The sequence below is a fragment of the Equus quagga genome, chromosome 5 (genome assembly GCF_021613505.1).
Source record: "Equus quagga isolate Etosha38 chromosome 5, UCLA_HA_Equagga_1.0, whole genome shotgun sequence".
NCBI classification, from domain to species: domain Eukaryota; kingdom Metazoa; phylum Chordata; class Mammalia; order Perissodactyla; family Equidae; genus Equus; species Equus quagga.
In genome coordinates, this window is record NC_060271.1 from 123094504 (window position 1) to 123106699 (window position 12196).

The 12196-nt window shown below is 52.6% G+C and overlaps 1 long non-coding RNA gene across 1 annotated transcript; it reads right to left on the reverse strand.

The window, feature by feature from the left end:
* Window positions 1–2102: 2102 nt before the first annotated feature.
* Window positions 2103–11347, reverse strand: LOC124238904 (uncharacterized). Its single transcript, XR_006888442.1, has 3 exons — window positions 11175–11347; window positions 10490–10596; window positions 2103–2454 (listed from the first exon to the last, which is right to left on the reverse strand). It is a non-coding gene; the product is annotated as an uncharacterized LOC124238904 (long non-coding RNA).
* Window positions 11348–12196: the final 849 nt, after the last annotated feature.

Below are 12196 nucleotides of genomic sequence, written 5' to 3' on the forward strand. Positions count from 1 at the left end.
GGCAGGCTCTTCTGGAACCTGTGACAGAAAGCCCACCCCAAGCCAGGGTGAGCAAAGATGCCACAGCTTGGCTTCTGAACCTGCACAACCCAAGGCTGGACCTGCTACTGGCAAGACTCTCTCCAGGATCCCAAGGAGGGCACCAGGGCCAGGTTCCCGCCCTCCCTGCTCGGGTAGACTCTGCCCCATGGCAGCTGCACGCGGTGCCTGACCACACACCCCCCTGCTGAATGTTACATTTACATTTAAGTTATTTATATAAACATATTTGTATTTGCATTATTAAGCGTATTACTAAATGCTATTTATATTTTAAATACAAATTTAATACACGAACATGAAATTTGTATATATCTGTATATTAAATTTATATTTATACTTAGATAGAAGAAAAGAAGCATTTTAAAAGGAAATGCTACCTTTTTTCTCCTCCTTGGCCAGCCTAGGTTTTCTGGCCACGGCAGAAGGGAGTTCTGGTAGGAGATTAGAGGAAAAGCTTTATAAAGCTTGGTGGTATGTTTTTAAGAACTAGACATTAGATGGAGGGCAGTTAAAATTTTAAGTGCACTTACCCTTGACCCAGCAATTTCACTTCTACGAATTTATCCTATAAATATTTGACACTTGTTCAAAATAACGTATATACAAGTTTATTTATTGTAGCATTATTTGTAATAGTGAACTATTAGAAGAAACATAAACAGCCATTAATAGCCGATTGCTTAAACAAAGTATAGTACATTCCTGCAACGGCAAACTATAACTCTGCACAGTCATTAGCCAGGGATGAAAGCTCTCTACACGGACACGGAGTGAGCCCCAAGATACGTTCAATGAAGAAAAAGATGCAGAATATTGTGCAACCATTTACATAAAAGCCGTGCGTGTGTGTGCATGTGTGCACATGCACATGCAGACGTATTATGCATAAAATATAGTATATCTGGAAGGCACAAAATACGGGGAAGGGCATGTTCCTCTGGGAAGGCTCAGAGGGCGGCATTGGCACTTTTGGGATTTTGTACAGTTTGTCTTTACTTTCCTATTCTAAAATAATAATAGTTTACTCTTTTAAGCACTTCAAAATAATGAAAATAGAAATAGAAATAAACGAAATGCTTAGAGCAGAGCCTGGCATTTGAGAATCACTAGTGAATTTTATCTGTAGCCCCTCCTCCCAGGCCCACTGTTCTCACTGCATTGTGTACACTCCTCCCTCCTAGCATGATGTGATTGTGTAATAATTGCCTATTTCCATGCCTGTCTGTCCAACTGGACCAAACATGACTCCAGGGCGGGGATAATACTTTTTCGCTTTATGTCCCTGCACCAAACAGATATTGGCACATAGTGGATTGTTGAGTGAATGAATGACTGAATGAACTTACTAATGGAATGTGTTAGAGGGAAAAATGAAGCTGTAGTCCTTGCTCTCGAGAAGTTCATGGGCTAGTAGTGGGATAAGAGTCACTCCTGACACATTTCAGTGAATGCAGTCCCCATATGACTATGATCTTGTGATCCTGGAGATCTTGGGGAAAGAGAAGGAAAGATTCCCTAGAGCAGAGAAGTGATTACAGTTGCAGGGGTGGCATTTGGGCCTGCAAAAGATGGGAGTCAAGAAAGAGCTGGTCCAGGACAGATGAAGCAGAGGGATCAGGTCTGAGGTGGTGGGAAATGTGAGGGGGACCTAAGCGTGACCAAGACGGCAGAGCTATGCTCAGTTGGCCTACTTCCCTGTGGGCCAGGCTGGGAGGTGGCTCAACCATCCTGTTTCGCCATACCACAGCCTTCAATCTCAGAGCCGTGCGAGCGCATCTGAATGGCATCTGAGCCTCACCATCTGCTTCTCTGGGCCAGCACTCAGAGATGGAGCAGGGGAGCCAGCCAGTTCCCCTGCCTTGGTCTCCAGCCCTGTGGGAACTGGGTTGGGTCTTTTGAAAGCTCAGTTCTGGAATCGACAGCATGTGTGCATCCCTTCCCATACTAAAAACTGGCCCGCCTGCTTGGTATAGATATTAACTTGAGTATTCACTTGCTTGTTAACCAAGCCCTGACTTAACCATGTCAGGTCTTGGGGGCTGGGAGGAAGGTGGTACGAGACTCAGGAATACCAGCCAATAGCTCAACGGGAAGACTGTTTTCGTTATCTGTCACTGCATAACAAACCAGTCCAAAACTCAGCGGCTTTGAAACAACCACTATTTTATTCTCTCTCCTGGGTCAGTGGGTGGACTGGGTTCAGCTTGCTGGTTCTTCTGCTGGTCTGCTCGGGGTCTCTCACGTGGGTGCATCCAGATAAAGGCTGGGGCTGGAGTCATCTGGAGGCTGAACTAAGATGCTGAGTCATCAGCTGGGCCTCTCTTCCTCTCCACATGGCCTTTTCACATGGTCCCATGAGCAGGGTTGTCAGACATCTTACACGGTGACTCAGGGATCTCAGAAGTGAAGCTTCTAAGAAAGAGGAAGTAGAAGTTGCCATTTCTCTTAAAAGCTAAGGCTGGAACTGGCATGGAATCACTTCTGCCACATTCTATGGAGTAATGTGTGTCACAGGCCAGCCTAGATTCAGCGTGGGAGGGGACTATATCATGACACGAATACCAGGAGGTGTGCATCATCGGGGGCCATCTTCGGAGACCATCTTACCCAGCCCTGCTGAGTGTTAGAGGAGGCAGCTGAGGCACCGAGGAGAGAAGTGCTCAGTGGTCAGTGATAGATAGTGATCTGAAGGTCCTCTGAGCTGGGCTGAGGAGGTCCTGGGCTGATCTCAGCTCTCCCTTGCACGGAGGAGCCAAGCCCAGGCAGATGTCCTTGCATACAGCACTGCCCCTACCCCAACCCACCCCCATCCTGGCTGTGCCCAGAGCTTTGGTCCCACTGTCCTCTGAACAGATGCCCCTTGACTGGCCACTTTAGCATAGAAGGTAAAGAGGCTCTCGGCGTGGCAGTAGGTGTCTGGTCATTGCAGGGGGAGGCTCCAGTCTCATGCCCATCTCCTTCCTGGGCTGTTCCACTTGGGTGTCCCAGAGGCTCCTCAAACTTAGTGTGTCAAGAACTGATCCCTCACCTCCCATGCCCACCTCCCCCTGCTGAGAGAGGCTTTGCCTGGGAGCTCCAAGGTCATTTGTCCTTCTAGACAAGTTGGCCCAAGGGACTCCAAGTTGATTCTCTGGCTTCTATTAGAATAGAGCAGAAAAATCCAGTTCCATGTCTGGAAGTGCTCTTACTCTATAGGAAAACGAGGATGGTAACCATGCCTGGCTCAAGATTGATCCTGAGCAGCAGACTGGATAAATTATGTGGAAGCGTTAAAAAATGTAGAGCGCTATAACCCAGGGAGGGGCTGCTGTTTAAGGCAGGGGCACTTGACTTCTGTTGATTTATCTGTCTAGTACTTGTTCCCTGTTCTTCTGATAACAGAGCCCCTTTTCCCCTCAGGAAACCCATTCCATGTGGTTTGGATGGGGTTGGCCTCCTAGAGAGGTAGGTACATGGCTCAGGCTTAGCCAATCAGCGAAGTCCATATCTCTGACTGTGAGGATCGGTTCAGAAATGGGCATGTGACCTCAGATGAGACCAATCAGAGTTCTCCAAGCCTTTCCTGCTGGAGCTCTTGGGAAAGACAGTTTCTGTCTGCTTGAATTCCTAGGGTCAGTCTGGCCTTCCGTGTGGCGAGAACCCAGTTGGGTAATATATGTAGAGAAAGACAGAGCCCTGTTGACATCATTCTAAGCCTCTGGATCCAACACTGCCTGAAGCCAGACCAACGCTGACTTTTCAGTTCCATGAGTCAATCAATACATTATCTTTTCTGTAGCCTGAAGAACCTGATTAATTCAGTGTCTTAAAAAAATGTACACACGAAAAACCAAACTCTTTTCTCTTCATTTTCACTATTCCATGACTTTCTTCAAGAACTAGCTCAAGTTCTCCTCTTCCAAGAAGCCTGCTTGAATTACTCCATCATATGGTACATATAGTGCAGTTTACACCCTGTACTGGTTTGTCTGTAACGTTATAAATGTTTTGGGGAGGGTGTGTTTCTGGAACCTACATGGTCCTCCCAAGCAGCACGGGAGCTTCCAGAGGGCAGGAGTACCTTGTGCAGGCTGTGAGCATCTGCACACTGGGGTCACTGCCTCGGGTGGGAGGGTGAGTGTGTGAGGACGGAGGTGCCTGTGCGAGGTCAGGAGGTCAGGTGTGGGTGTGTGCATGTGACCAGAGCAGAGATGATGTGCATGCCTGCGTGTGTGGTGAGCAAGTGTGTCAGCGTGTGAACAGAAAGACAGGCAGCAAGATCCATTCAGAGACAAGTCCCTGCAGGGCTGGCAGGAGTGTGTCTGCTTCAGGTCTCACAGTGTGGCCTTGGGCTGAGGCTTCCTTGACCTTCATAGCTCGGCTTTGACTCTTAGACCACAGAGGCCTGAGCCTCTTCACTGCTGCCTCCCCAGCGCCCAGCACAGGTCCTAGCATGTATTCAGAGCCCAGTGGTTAGTGTCAAAGGAATGAACGAAGGAATGAATGCTCTGGATCTAGACGATGGCCTCTCCTCCTCCAAACAACCCAGGGAGGAAGGAGGCGAGCCCTTCTGCCCTCGGGCAGGCCAGATGGTCTGCGGGTGCGGTTTTCAGAACGCCCTCACTATGCTCTCACGCCCTCTGGCTCTTTGTATGGTCAGGTGTCCCCGCCTGAGCTGAGATGGCCGCCTCCTCTGCACCTGCCTACTGTCCGTTAAGTCTCAACTTGGACGTGACCTCCCCAGGAAGCCTGTCCCTGCACACGCTCGCACACGCTCTGGTAGGTGCCCTTCCAAGGGGCTCCACAGCACCCATCCTGGCACTTGTGGATGTGCTTATCACATTGCATTATAAATGCCAATTTGTCTCCATCGATCCATATATGAGCCCCCAGGGGCTGGGATCACGTCAGATCCTGTTTTAGTTTTATCCCTGTTGCCTGGTCTCCATTTGTTCATTTATTCAACAGCTATTTATTGAACACCGCTAATGCACCAGGCACTGTCCTAGACACAGGAGATCTGGCAGAGACCGTGATAGAAAAGACCTCTGCTCTCGTGGAGCTTCCACCTCAGTCCAGTGGGGGAGACAACCAACAAGCAAGGAAACCAACACTCAGAACCGGTCATTTCCACGATGATACGTGCTCGAAATCAAACAATCAGGGGGATGTGGCCCAGAGAGCCGGGGCTCAGAGATGCCTCTTCAAGGAGGTGATGTTTGAGCTGAGACAGGCAAAGCCCTGGGACAGCGTATTCTAAGCAGAGGGAAGAGCTGAAGAGCTCTCCCTAAGGTGGCACTGTGCCCACTCCCCAAGTTTAGCAACAGGATGAAGGCTGATGCACAGGAGGAGTGGGGACAGCTGAGTCGGAGAGGCAGGTAGGGGCCCTCTTTTGTATGGAATTGCAGGCCATAGCAAGGAACCTAGGTTTTATGCAAGTAACAATAGGGGGGACATTATCTTATTTAAAAGCTTCGAGGCTTGCTCTGGCTGTGTGGTTAGAGCGGACCGTAGGGGACCAGAGGAGGCTCCAACAGTCATGTGAGTGAGACAAGGCAGTAATGGAGGTGGAGGAGAAAGGATGTGCTGAGTGGGGTTTACAGGACTTGGAGATGAATCCCACGAATTGAGTTTACAGGACTTGGTGATGAATGCCATGTGGCTAGGAAGAGAAACGGGGGAATCCAGGGTGCCTTCCAGTCTGGAGAGACAGAGTGTGTGCTGGTTCCAGTTATCAAGATGAAAAAAGACCAGACTGGGGTGGGGACAGAAATCAAATTTTTGTTTTGCCTATGTTAATTTTGAAATGCCTGATAGGTATGCAAATGGAGATGACAAGTAGACAGGAGCCCATAGCTCAGTGGAGAGGTCAGAGTTGAAGATGCAAGCGTAGGAGGCATCAACACACCAGTGGTTTTAAAACCTTGATTAGATCATCTAGGCAGAGTGTCTGGAGAATAGCAGAAGGTCTGTGACCAGGCTCTGACACAGACGACATTTAGAGGTTGACTGAAACCAAGAGAGGAGCCTGAGACGGGCAGAGAGAGAGAGAGAGAGAGATTGAGAGAAAGGGGGAAGGGTTTTTTGCTGAAGACAAGAGGGGAGACATAGCCAACCACCCCAGCACTGCTGATAGGTGCAACAGGTTGGCAGAGAAGTGACCACTGGCTTCCTTAATGTGAAGGTTGCTGGAGACCTTGACAAGAGCAGTTTTAGTGGAGTGGTGGTAAAGGAAGCCCAGCGGGGTGGACATGGAGAGAATGGGAGTGGAGGAGTGAGAGCGGCAGGTAGAGAGCGCTTCTTGAAGTTTCACTGGGTTGGAGAGCCAATAATCAGAGGGGTAGCTGCTGCAGGGGGAGGGCATCAAGGGGCAAGTTTTTTGTTTGTTTTTGTTTTGATTTTTGTTTTTAAAGAGACGGGAGCTCCTAGAGCATTTATGTATGCCCATGGGAAAGATCCTGTAGAGAGGGGGAAATTATGCTAAAGAAGGGAAGATAATAAGATACTTTCATGAGCAAAGGTCTTGGGAAGGCAAGAAGGCTGGGACCCAGAACTTTAGATAGGAATTGGGATGGCGGCAGGCAGATGGGTACACATGCAAACGGTTATAGTTTTGGTGGTGGGAAAGTGAAGGGATTCTTTCCAATATTTTCTATTTTCTCAATGTAATATGATCAACAAAATGATCAGCTGAGGGACAAGTGGCATTAGAAGACAGTGAAGAAGGTAGAGTGAAAATGCCAGGGACATATAGGCGAATGCCATGTTGGGTGCCCATTTGAGAATTCTGTTAGTTGGGTGAGATCCGTCAGCCTCATGTGTGTTTCTCTCCAGCCATATTCAACCACACAGGTACAGGTGTACAGGAGGCAGATGGTTAAGACACATGGCCTTTGGGCAACCCAGAACTTGGGCCTGACCAAGAGGATGAAATGTCCAATGATAACATGGCAACTCAGACCCTAGGCCAGGGCTTCCCTGCCTTCCAGGCGCAGACACCCACACTTCTGCCTGTGCCTGCTGATCCTGGCCTCACCAACAGAGAAGACTGTCCCTCCACTGCCACCCCTGGGCGCGTCCAGCACTCAAGGAACATCAGCTCTTTCCGTGGCTGGGGGAACTACCTGGGGGTGGGATGGAGGGAAGGCTCATCCTTGCGGGCCCCACCCTCCTCACATGCCCCCTCCAGCATGCCATAGAGTAACCACCCCCACATGGTGGACCCGTGAACACAAAGGAAACACAGTGTGGGGCTGGATCCTGGCCCTGACAAACAGGCTGCCCCGGGACCCAGCCCTGCCACAAAGAGCTCTCAGAGGAGTTTTATTAGGGTGCCTATGTGTGTCTCTCCTTCGCTGTCAGGTGCCCACTTGCCCCCAGAGAAAGGGCTCCTTCATCCTTCATGTTAGTCATCTGTCCTTGCACAAACAACAGGTCCTTTCCACAGCTTTCTCACCTACCCTCACCAGAGCCTAGCACAGCGGCTGGCACAGAAGATGCTTCGTCAATCCTTACTGAACAAATGAATGAGTGGACACATCAAGGCGCCCATCTGTCCAAGGGAAGGGAACCCTTGCCTTCGACCTGGCTGGACTGACCAGCCCCTCTCTCCTCTCTTCCCTGCAGTGTAGCTGGATAATCAAGACCAGCTTGGGCAGAGCCAGGAGGTCTCCAGGTTCACAGAAGTTCCTCCTGGGAGGGGAGGGCAGAGAAAGTCCTTGGGGGCTGAGAAAAGAAAACAAGCCTGTTCTTTCCTTGAGTTGGTACAAAAAAGCCTGGTGTCAGTTTGGTTCTGGACACCATGGCGGGCACCAGCTTGACTGCCTTCTCTCATGACCTCCTGGTCCTGACCCCTCAGTGCCATGAGCAGCCTCTGGCACACAGTCCTCAGCTCCTCACCAGCAGTGGTGAGGCTCCTGACCTCTGGCTGAGGGCCCTCTGAGCAGAATGGCCACCTCAGAATGGCTGGTCAGGGGTCATGCGCAAAGGTGTTGCCATTTCCAGCAGGGCTCGTAGTTCTGGGATGGGCTGGGAGGAGTGCTGACGGAGACTTCCTCCAGGGGGTCCAGGCCTGAGGGCACATGAGCCATCATGCCCTTCCTCCTGCTCCTCTCTCTGTTCCCACCTCTCCTTTGTCTCCAGGAGTCTCCTGAACACTCTGGTCAGCTAGATGAGGAATGGGAACCATAGTTGGATTTCTGGAAGAAGTCTGAGAGGCCAACCTCAGGGAATATTAACTGAGCCCTCCTGAAGGGTTCTCAATCTGGCCGGGAGCTAGAAGAAAGAATAAAGCCAAGAGGGCTGAGGGCCCAGCAGCGGTGCAGATGAGGGGTGCCCACACCCAGCTCCGGGCTCCTGCTGAGGGGCTGACAAGGCCCTGCCGGGCAGGCGCAGGCCACAGCTGCCAGGCTGCCAACCAAAGAGAGGCCCTGAGTGCCAGGGACGCTTGAGAGGGCTGACGGCCTGTCTGGGGCTGGCCAGGACAGAGCCACGCTCCAGCAGATGGTGAGGGTGACCCTACCCCAAATGTGAGGGCTGGGAGAAGGGTATGCCCCTGCCCAGCAGATCCTAGGTCCAAGGAAATACCCCCCGTGAGGAGGCCTTGAGAGGAGCTTCCGGGACAAGCAAGGCGGCCTATGGTTGAGCCCAGTGACCTCCTTAGTAACTGTGATAGGGTCCTAGGGCCACCGTAACAGAACACCACAGACTGGGGAGCTTAAATGACACAAATTTATTTGCTGACAGTTCTGGAGGCTGGAAGTCCAAGGTTTAGTTTCTCCTGAGGCCTCTCTCCTTGGCTTGCAGATGGCTGCCTTCTCACTGTGTGCGCACATGGCCTTTCCTAGTGTCTCTCCCTCTTTCTCTAAGGGCATCAGTCAAATGGTATCAGGGCCACCCATACGACCTCATTTAACCTTAATCACTTCCTTAAAGGCCCTGTCTCCAAATCCAGTCAGAGGCTGAGGTACTGGGGGTTAGGGCTTCAATGTATGAATTTTGGGGGACAGAGTTTAGCCCCTAACAGTGACCATGGATATGTTATCCTGATTGTGACTGTGCATGTTACAGAGCAGTTGACTGCTGGGCCCAAATAATAATAACAGCAACAACAGGAGCGACAGTTCCTCCCAGAGCCTCAGAGAAGGACAGGCATTATTGGCCCATTTTACGGATAAACTGAAGGAAGTTGCCCATGTCACACAGAAGGCAAGAAGCAGCCCTGAGATCTCTGCCCAGGCTGCCTGGTGTCCTGGGTGCTCCCTGCCCCCTGTCCCACGCTTTCCAGCAAGGTGGTGTCCGAGGATCTCACTGCCCACCTGGAGGAGCCCCCAGCATTCAGCTGTGTGTTCTCCACCCCTGTGCTGTAGGAGGACCTGAGGTGGCAGCCTGCTCCCTGGAGGTGAGGTGCTCCATGAGGCCTGTCATTTACTGGCTGATGCAGTAAAGGGTCTTATCTCCCTGCCTCACTTGATTTTCAGGCTCTGGAAAGCTCAGTGATTTGCCCAGGGTCTGATGGGTGCCTGCACCCAGAGGTCAGGGCTCCATCGCTGCTGGGCTCAAACCCCCTAGAGGCCCAGTGCAGGCTTCTGGAGGCCTTCCCTGAGCTGGCCTGGACCAGGTCCCTCCTGGCAGAGCACATCTGGCCTTGACTCCACCCTGACAGCCTTAGTCCTACTCTCTGGGAGACCTTGCCCCTCCTAATCCTGTGCCCCCTTGGCTCACCCTTGTCCCTCCACTTGGATGTGGAGGGGCTCAGCTCCCCAGGAGCCTCCTGTGGAATGATAAGGGCCAGGGCAGGCAAGGTGGGGTGTGGTGGGCAGCCAGGAGGCTGGGATGCCCAGTCTCCAGGACACTGGCAGTGTCTCCTGGAGGCCATGGAAGCTCTTCTTTGAGTTGGCCTCGCCTGATCCCACCTAGTAGGAGAGCCTTGACCGGCTGCCTTCGCCCACTGGCTGAGACCTTGCTTAGGTTTCCTGTTGGAAAGCTTCATCTAGACACTTCCAAGGTGCTCAAGCTCTCCATGCCTGCCCCCATGACCATGGCGGATGGGAGGCCAGAAGGCAAGTCCTAACCTGGCCGTGGCAGATGAGAGGTCCATGGTGGGAGGGCCACGGCCTGGAGATCCGCTCATCTTTGACTGCGAGCTTCTTCCAGCAAGGCAGTCTCTTAAGGGGCTAGAGCAGGAGCCCTGGAATGTCCTCATCTGCAATTTTGGGTCTAATCCTGACTGCTGTGACCTCTCCTGCCTGGCCGTGGTTGCCTGTGAGTGGCTCAATGGCCACAAGGGCACAGCCCCTGTGACAGTCAGATGGCTTGAGCTATTTAGGATCTCTTTTAATCAGCCCCAGCATTCAGGCCCGTCCTAGTCCAGTCTCCAGCAGAGGCCAGGACACAGTGACCAAGAAGCACTCACTGCTCTGTCCAGCCCTCTCATTGACAGGGTGGAAAATGGGACCGGACAACTCACTTGCTCATGTGAGATCCCCAGGGCTCTGCAGGGTTTGTCTCGTTCGCTGCCATGTCCCACGCCAACACAGTGCCCGGAAGGTGGTGGACATTCAAGCATACTTGTATCTGTTGAAGGAATGCACAAATTCAGGTCCCCAGGTAGTTCAAATCTCCCTCCCCCAAGCCCACCCCCCAGGGGTCACGGTCAAGGACTCGAGATTTGGTTCATCAGGGCAGGTGGGTAGGAGGCACCTCTGCATCTTCACAGGAGCCCCAGGGAGTTGCCTGGATGGGAAGAGACTGCAGGTCTATCCCGGCTGTTGCCCTGAGCATGTGGCTTTTCAGGAAATAAAGAGGCATTGATTGTGGGAGCCCTCTCCGCAGGTAATTGGAACTGGCTGATTCCCCTCAGACCAGACCCTGCGGTGCTCAGGGCTCTGAGCCGGGCGGCCGTGAAAGGCGCTGACTGAGGCCTGGCCTGGCTCCAGCAGGAGCGGCGTGGGAACGTGGCCTTCAGCCCCTGCTGGGCCCTGCGTCTGGGGAGGCGGCCATGGGGGGCTCTCTAAGGCCAAACACTAGGGCGGTCTCTGATGGACTCTTCTGGGTAAACCAGGCCTCAAATGGCCCCAAGCAGCCACTTCTGTGTCATTCATCCCTTTCTATGAGGGATCCCAAGACTCTGTCTTTCGATGGCTGGGGCTTACAGGATTCCCGCATTCCCTTGAGTGGACGTGGGCTGTGTTGCCGCCACTCCTCACAGGGACAGTGCATGGCCCATCTGGAGAAGCTGTGATCGCTAGGGTGGAGTAAGACCAGAGAAGGATGGTGGGAGAACTCTGGATCCAACAGTCCCGTCCTTCTTTCCTCCACGTCTTTGGGAGAAGGTAGTTTCCTCCGTTTTGACACATCAGTGACTAAGCAAGTGGGGGATGAGGAGTCACGGGGGAGTGTCTTGTCTAAGGGCTGTGAAGAGTTGCTGCTACTCTGTGAGTGACAGCCCCGGTGGGCGGGTGGCCGCAGCAAACGGGCCTGCTCTGCCGGAAATTCTTGGTCTGGCCCAGCTGCTCCAGAGCCCCAGGCCTGCGGGAAACCTGCCTTTCCCGTCCTGCGCTCCCGACCCTTGTCAGGCACCCTGGGTGAGGGCAGGGCGCGCTCACCAGTTCTCATACGAAGATCTCTTGGGTTGGTTTCCCAGCAAACAAGGTCCTGCCCCATTGGGCCCACTCACTTTTTCCTTCTTCCTCTCTGCCTGGTGCAATGGAAAGTGGTAGAGAGTCTTGCATTCAAATCCCGGCTCTGGCCCTTCCTGACTGAGGCCTGGGACAAAGCCACTTATCGTCTCTAAGCCTGATTTCCTCATCTGGGAAACCTGGATGGTGCTTGTGAGAATTACCTGAGAAGAGGTAGGCCAGAACAGCCAGCACATCAGAGCCAGTCCCTGGTCCCTAGTACCCATCCCTCCACGCCCCCAATCCCCAGAGTCCTGAGCCCTGAGGCTGCTTGTGCTCTTGGCCTGACCCTGCCAGACCCTCTCCTTGCCCAGAGTCCGGCCTGGGCTTTCCAAGCCCTTTTTCTTGTCATCCTGCTCCTCCAGCCAGCTGCCTGTGAACTCTCCTCGGAGGCTGCTGGGCTACACCCCACCTCCCAGCCTCATGCTGGCATTGGACCCTGCTGCAGTGTGGCCGCCCTGCCTCCTTCCCTTCCCCTGCACCCATCCTTCCAGCTC